Here is an 8,993-nt window from a genome sequence, read left to right on the forward strand (position 1 = left end):
GTCATCATATACCTATTTTTCTATGCTTTTTCATACAAGAAATTGATGATTTGTGCTTAAATATTGAATGCTTTTGTACTTAAATGATATATTTTCTTGATATTTTAATTTTATAAATCTTGTAGGAAATAACAAGAAAAAGAAGCAAAGAAGCACAAAAAAGGGAGAAAAATGAGCTTTGGGACACACTTTGAAGTTGGAGCACACTTTGGAGCCTTAGGCCACGCTTTTAAAAGCGTGGCCCTTGACCAAATCAAAGAAGGAAGCAGCCAGCACGCACACTGCCCTGCTCTTGCCAAGGGCAGGGCAGAATCGTGATGCAAAGTGAGGTTGGAAGCAAGAATTTCGCTAAGGTAAAATCTGGGCGCTCACACCATGACCATGCCTCCTTCAAAAGGCTATAACTTGAGCTACAGACGTCCAATTGATGTGCTTCCAGTTGCGTTGGAAAGCTGACATTCAGAGCTTTCCAACGATATATAGCAATCCATATTTGGCATACAATTCAGGCAAGAACGAAAGGCATCTACTAGGCCTTACTTTGGTGCCAAGAAAACCAAGGAAAAGAAGTAGCGTGTGCATCCACCAAGTTTCGAACTTGGAACTTCAACTTGGAAACACTGCCCTGCCCTCCGCGAGGGCAGGGCAGCATTTTGTTGTGGCACGGCCAGCACCATTCTGGCGCACCAAGGAACAATTCGGCAGCACCAGCAGCACGCACAGGCACCAAACTGGCGCACCAGAATTTTCTGCCCTGCCCTCCGCGAGGGTAGGGCAGCATCCTGCAGCACACACCAACGCACCACGCTCGCACCAAGGCCGCACACATCAAATCCTGCCCTGCCCTCCACAAGGGCAGGGCAGCCTCCTGGGAGCAATATGGGCCAAAATTCAATTTAATTCAATTCCTCACCAAATTGAATCAAAGCCAACCAAACCCATTTCTCCTCAAATCCAAAGCAAGCAAAGCCCACATCATCACTCAAAGGCACATGGATCAATTAAATTAGGATTTTCATTTTTGTAATTTGTTTTAATTTCATTTTCATTTTTTCTTGTAAAGCCTATATAAGGCATCACTGGGCTCCATTAGAAAGCTCTCTTAGTTTCCATTCTTGCTTTGGATCTTGGGTGAAGAATTGAAGAACTTCTGTTTCAATCTCACCTTGAGATCTCTTTTTTAATTTTCTGCATAATTGAATTCTACTTTCTGTTCATTTCTTCTTCTTCTGCGATTCTGCAGTTTGCTTTCCTTTATTTCTTTTGCAAGTGTTCTTGTTGGATCAAGGAAGGATTTGAGATCTAGACTTGTTATCTAGTCTCCTCCACTCCTGAGATCTTCAATCACTTTTAATTTGCTGCAACTTAAGCATTGCTTTTCTGTTCTAAATTCTTCAAGGCATTTTTACTTTTCTGTTAAGATCTAGTTCCATTGAATCAATTTTCTACTCTTCTACTTGTTGCAATTTATTTTTCCTTGATGAATTTCTGCAATCCCACATCCCTGACCCATTTAAGATTCAAGCAATTTACATTTCTTGTCATTTAAGTTTCTGCAATTTACATTGCTTGTTCTTTAAGCTTCCTGCCTATTTACATTCTGCACTTTAAGTTCATTGCTATTTACATTTTGCTGCCACAATTCTCACTTAAATGCTAGCTTGACTAAACTAATCACCCACTAAAGTTGCTTGATCCATCAATCCCTGTGGGATCGACCTCACTCTTGTGAGTTATTATTACTTGATGCGACCCGGTACACTTGCCGGTTGGATTTGTGTGTTGGAAATTCGTTTTTCCACAAAAAACACCATCACCGCTCATCTAATTAGAATTAATATTCATTGATATTCTGAGCTTTATAGTATATTCTCTTCTTTTTATCCTAATTGATTTTTAGTTGCTTGGGGACAAGCAAAAATTTAAGTTTGGTGTTGTGATGAGCGAATAATTTATACGCTTTTTGACATTGTTTTTAGGTAGTTTTTAGTAAGATCTAGCTACTTTTAGGGATGTTTTCATTAGTTTTTATGCTAAATTCACATTTCTGGACTTTACTATGAGTTTGTGTGTTTTTTTGTGATTTCAGGTATTTTCTGGCTAAAATTGAGGGACCTGAGCAAAACTCTGATAAGAAGGCTGACAAAAGACTGCCGATGCTGTTGGATTCTGCCCTCCCTGTACTCGAAATAGATTTCTGGAGCTACAGAATCCCAAATTGCGCGCTCTTAATGGCGTTGGAAAATAGAGATCTAGAACTTTCCAGCAATATATAATAGTCCATACTTTATTCGAGATTAGACGATGCAAAGTGGTACTCAATGCCAGTTCCATGCTGCATTCTGGAGTCAAATGCCAGAAACACGTCACGAACCAGAGTTGAACGCCAAAAACATGTTACAACTTGGCGTTCAACTCCAAGAGAAGCCTCTGCATGTGTAAAGCTCAAGCTCAGCCCAAGCACACACCAAGTGGGCCCCAGAAGTGGATTTCTGTATCAATTACTTACTTCTGTAAACCCTAGTAGCTAGTCTAGTTTAAATAAGACATTTTATTATTGTATTAGTCGTCTTTGACCACATCTTTGGATGCCTAGTCCTTATACCAAGTCCTTCTCCCTATTTTCGAATTCATATCACATTTTCTGGGTTGGTCATTCGGCCATGCCTGGACCATCACTTATGTAATTTCAACGGTGGAGTTTCTACACACCATAGATTAAGGGTGTGGAGCTCTGCTGTACCTCGAATTTTAATGCAATTACTACTATTTTCTATTCAATTCAGTTTATTCCTGTTCTAAGATATCAGTTGCACTTCACCATGATGAATGTGATGATCCGTGACACTCATCATCATTCTCACCTATGAACGCGTGACTGACAACCACTTCCGTTCTACCTTAGACCGGGCGCATATCTCTTGGATTCCTGATGCACGACGCATGGTTGCCCTCGCCTGACAACCGAGCCTTCCATTCCGTGAGATCAGAGTCTTCGTGGTATAAGCTAGAATTGATGGCGGCATTCATGAGAATTCGGAAAGTCTAAACCTTGTCTGTGGTATTCCGAGTAGGATTCATGGATTGAATAACTATGACGAGCTTCAAACTCGCGATTGTTGGGCGTGATGACAAACGCAAAAGAATAAATGGATTCTATTCCGGCATGATCGAGAATCGATAGATGATTAGCCGTGCTGTGACAGAGCATTTGGACCTTTTTCACTAAGAGGATGGGATGTAGCCGTTGACAACGGTGATGCCCTACATACAGCTTGCCTTGGAAAGGAGTAAGAAGGATTGGATGAAGGTAGTAGAAAAGTAGAGATTCAGAAGAAGCACAGCATCTTCATACGCCTATCTGAAATTCCCATCAATGATTTACATAAGTATTTCTATCTTTATTTTCTGTTTATTTATTATTATTATTCGAAAACTCCATAACCATATATTATCTGCCTAACTGAGAATTTCAAGATGACCATAGCTTGCTTCATACCAACAATCTCCGTGGGATCGACCCTTACTCACGTAAGGTTTATTACTTGGACGACCAAGTGCACTTGCTGGTTAGTTGTGCGAGGTTGTGAAGAAAGTGATGAGTTATAAACGCGCATACCAAGTTGAATGCCATTATTAGAGATCACAATTTCGTGCACCATGCATATAGTTTAATTGCATTGAATAAATGATCATACCCATTTTCTTGTCCTTCTTTATTCTTAGCATGAAGACATGCTTGGTTTAAGTGTGGGGAGATTTGATAAACCCCGATTTTTTGGTTTATCTTGTGCTTGTTTTGGGTGATTTTATCACCTTTTCTCACATTTATTCAATGAAATAGCATGGTTTTGTAATTCTTCCTAGATTTGTGCTTAAATGTGAAAACATGCTTTTTAGGCCTTAAAATAGCTAAATTTAAGTCACTTTGATTCCATTCAATGCCTTGATATGTTTGTTGAGTGATTTTAGGTTCATAAGGCAATTATTGGATGGAAGAAGTGAGGAGAAAAGCATGCAAAGTGGGAGAACTCATGAAGAAATGAAGGAACCGTAAAGCTGTCAAGCCTGACCTTCTGGTACTCAATCACATAACTTGAGCTACAGAAGTTCAAATGAGGCGGTTCTAGTTGCGTTGGAAAGCTAACATCCAGGGCTTCAAAATGATATAAAATTTGCCATAGTTGCCTGACGTATAATGGTGTGCACGTGCACATGACGCGCGCGCGCTGATGTTGCACGTGGGTCCACTTTAAACAATTCGTTGAGGGCAATTTCTAGCTCATTTTTTGGGCCCAATCCAACTCATTTATGATGCTATTTCATGCTGAATTCAAGCTTGGACAAGGGTAGATCAATTGTTTGAAGTGTTAGCACCATGTAGAGTAGTTTCTAGAGAGAGAAGCTCCCTCTTCTCTCTAGAATTAGGGTTCCTAGGATAATTGCATCATAGATCCATTTTTAATTCCTTGCTTTCATCTTGTTTCTTCTACATTTTCATGCTCTAGTAGTGTAATTCTCTTATTCTCTCTTGTTAATTTTACTTTTATGTCTCTTTTATGTTAATGAACTTTTGTTGGATTTGGTTTACATTTAATGCCATTTTATGTTTCCATGTCTCTTTTATGTTGATCTTGATTTCTATTATCGATTTCTTGCTTATGGTAATCATGGGTTTCACTAATTCTAGAATTTTATGATGTTTACTTTTATTGCACATTAGGTGTTTGATAGAATGTTTCTTTTAGTTTTTTAGTAGTTTTCTTTACTCTTGGCCTAGGCTAAGGGAATTGAGTGACCTTGAGTCATTGGGTCTCAATGAATTGGTGATTTGAGAACCCTTGGTGATCAAGTTGATACCCATTGACACTAACCCACTACTAATCTTATTAGTAGATAGGTTGGGACTTATGGGTTGATGTTGATCAAGCCATTTAACGTACTTCAAGCCTAGGAGTAGATATTACGTACTAAATGAGCTTGGTTTCTCATAATTGTCAATATATAGTTTGTAGACAAGGATGGTGATCTCAATTACCTATGTCTAGCCAAGAGTTCTTCCTTTCTTTTATTAATTCTTGCTATTTACATTTCTTGTTCCTTATTACAAAAATCCCAAAACATTCATTCATAGCCAATAGTAGAGCATTTCATTGCAATTCCTTGTGAGACGATCCGGAGTTTAAATACTTCGGTTAATTCTTATTTGGGGTTTGTTACTTGTGACAACCAAATTTAATTTGATGTGAGATTTGTTTGTTGGTTTGGAGCTATGCTTACAACGAAATTCTTCTTTCTATAAGAGAAATTCCTAACCAACGCAATTCTCGCTATCAAATATTTTTCTCTATAATTGTTTTCAGAAAATATTGGCAGAAGAATGATATTACTATCTTCGTTCGTGGGCAATCATTGAGACATGACCCAAAGGTACGAGGATGGAATAACTATTATTCTAAAAGAAGGCAAACCATATATTTTTCTCACTATGACATGCAATTCATCATCGTCAGAAATAACTTCAGAACTCAGTCCTATTCAAACTCTATAGGATCATCGAAATATAACAACTAGGATTTTTAGAGTCAAATTTGAACAATTAAAGGAGGATATTATTACCAAGGGTGTATTGGGAAAGGTAAAATGTTATATTTATGTCATTGAGTTTTAGAAAAGAGGATTGCTATACATACATATGTTGCTAATCTTAGAAAATAATGACAAGTTGAGTAATATCGACCAGTATGATAGTTTGGTACGAGCGAAAATACTATCTAAAGAAGCAGAACCACACTTACATGAGGTAGTGTTAAGTCATATGATCCATAGTCCTTACGGAACACTTAATCAATATTCACCATGCATGAAAAACGGTCAATATAAATGCAACTACCCAGAAGAGTTCATAGTAGATACACGACGAGGTGATGACCTCAATATAGGAGGCTATTTGATACTCAAATCCCTATAAATCAAAATGTCACAAAATTGACAACAAATGGGTAGTTCCGTACAATCTTTGGCTACTACTAAAGTATGATTGCCATATCAATGTAGAGATATATAACAGTATCAAGAGTATAAAGTATCTATACAAATATTGCTATAAGGGACCAAACCATGTTGCAATGGAGGTCCACAGAAGTTCACATTATGATGAGGTAAAACAGTTTATTGATGCAAGATGGATTGCCGATCCAGAGGCATGCTGGATAATATTTAAATTCAACTTTTACCAGATGTACTTGATGAGCGAATAATTTATACGCTTTTTGGCATTATTTTTAGGTAGTTTTTAGTATGATCTAGTTACTTTTAGGGATGATTTCATTAGTTTTTATGCTAAATTCACATTTCTGGACTTTATTATGAGCTTGTGTGTTTTTCTGTGATTTCAGGTACTTTCTGGCTGAAATTGAGGGACCTGAGCAAAACTCTGATAAGGAGGCTGACAAAGGACTGCTGATGCTGTTGGAATCTGACCTCCTTGCACTCGAAAAAGATTTTCTGGAGCTACAGAACTCCTAATGTCGCGCTCTCAACGGCGTTGAAAAGTAGACATCCAGAGCTTTCCAGAAATATATAATAGTCCATACTTTATTCGTGATTAGACAACGTAAACTGGCACTCAACGCCAGTTTCATGCTGCATTCTAGAGTCAAACGCCAGAAACACGTCATGAACCAGAGTTGAACGCCCAAAACACGTTACAACTTGGCGTTCAACTCCAAGAGAAGCCTCAGCTCATGGATAGATCAAGCTCAGCCCAAACATACACCAAGTGGGCCCCGGAAGTGAATTTATGCATCAATTACTTATCTTTGTAAACCCTAGTAGCTAGTTTAGTATAAATAGAACTTTTTTACTAGTTTATTAGAGGTCTTTTGATCATTCGGTCTTGTGACCACATGGGGGCTGGCCATTCGGCCATGCCTGAACCTTTCACTTATGTATTTTCAACGGTGGAGTTTCTACATACCATAGATTAAGGGTGTGGAGCTCTGCTGTATCTCAAGTTTCAATGCAAATACTATTATTTTCTAAACAATTCGATTTATTCCTGTTCTAAGATATTCGTTGCACTTCAACTTGATGAATGTGATTATCTGTGACACTCATCATCATCTCACATATGAACATGTGTGATTGACAACCACTTCCGTTCTACCTTAGGCCGGGCGCATATCTCATGGAATCCTTAATCAGAATCTTCGTGGTATAAGCTAGAATTGATGGCGGCATTCATAGGAATCCGGAAAGTCTAACCTTGTCTGTGGTATTCTGAGTAGGATTCCGGGATTGAATGACTGTGATGAGCTTCAAACTCCTGAAGGCTGGGCGTTAGTGACAGACACAAAAGAATCACTGGATTCTACTCCAACCTGATTAAGAACCGACAGATGATTAGCCATGCTGTGACAGAGCATTTGGACCATTTTCACTGAGAGGATGGGATGTAGCTATTCAAAACAGTGATTCTCTACATACAGCTTGCCATAGAAGGGAGTGATAAAATTGGATAAAAGCAGTCGGAAAGCAGAGATTCAACAGGGACAAGCATCTCCATGCACTTATCTGAAATTCCCACCATTAATTTACATAAGTATTTCAATCCTTTATTATCTAAGCAAGTATCTCTTTATATTTCCCATAATCAATTATTATCTGCCTGACTGAGATTTATAAGATGACCATAGCTTGCTTCATACCAACAATCTCTGTGGGATCGACCCTTACTCACGTAAGGTATTACTTGGACGACCCAGTACACTTGCTTGTTAGTTGTGCGGAGTTGTGATAAAGTGTGATTCACGTTTGAGAGCACCAAGTCTTTGGAGCCATTATTGATAATCACAATTTCGTGCACCATGTTTTTGGTGCCGTTGTCGGGGATTGTTCGAGTTTGAACAACTAACAGTTCATCTTGTTGCTCAGATTAGGTAATTTTCTTTTCAAAAAAGTTTTCAAAAATTTTTCAAAATTTTTCTTTGTTTTCGTTTTTCAAAAATATAATTTTCGAAAAAAATAATAAAAATACAAAAAAAATCATAAAATCATAAAAACCAAAAGTATTTTGTGTTTCTTGTTTGAGTCTTGAGTCAATTTTTAAGTTTGGTGTCAATTGCATGCTTCAAAATTTTCTCTTGCATTTTTCGAAAATTCATGCATTCATGGTGTTCTTCATGATCTTCAAGTTGTTCTTGACAAGTCTTCTTGTTTGATCTTGATGTTTTCTTGTTTTGTGTTGTTTGTTGTTTTTCATATGCATTTTTCGTTTGTTAGAGTCCATGCATTAAAGATTTCTAAGTTTGGTGTCTTGCATGTTTTCTTTGCATCAAAAAATTTTTCAAAATTATGTTCTTGATGTTCATCATGATCTTTAAGGTGTTCTTGGTGTTCATCTTGACATTCATAGTGTTCTTGCATGCATCAAAAATTCAAAAATAAAAAAAAAACATATCTTTTCCTTATTTCTCTCCAAAATTTCGAAAATTTAAGGTGACTTAGTCGAAAAATTTTTAAAATTAGTTATTTCTTGTAAGTCAAGTCAAATTTTCAATTTTAAAAATCTTATCTTTTCAAAATCTTTTTTAAAAATCACATATTTTTCATTTTTTTAATAATTTTTGAAAATTCTTTAAAATATTTTCAAAATCTTTTTCTTATCTTTATATCATATTTTCGAAAATTATGCTAACAATTAATATGATTGATTCAAAAATTTGAAGTTTGATACTTTCTTGTTAAGAAAGGTTCAATCTTTAAATTCTAGAATCTTATCTTTTAATTTCTTGTTAGTTAAGTAATTAATTTTAATTTTAAAAATTAAATCTATCTTATCTTATCTTTTATATCATATCTTTTTCAAAATTTTATCTTTTTCAAAAAAATTTAATTTCAAAATATCTTACCTAACTTCTTATCTTCTTATCTTTTCAAATTTGATTTTAATATCTTTTTCAACTAACTATTTGACTTTTTGTTTGTTTCTT

Source organism: Arachis duranensis, chromosome 9 (genome assembly GCF_000817695.3).
Source record: "Arachis duranensis cultivar V14167 chromosome 9, aradu.V14167.gnm2.J7QH, whole genome shotgun sequence".
Taxonomy (NCBI): Eukaryota; Viridiplantae; Streptophyta; class Magnoliopsida; order Fabales; family Fabaceae; genus Arachis; species Arachis duranensis.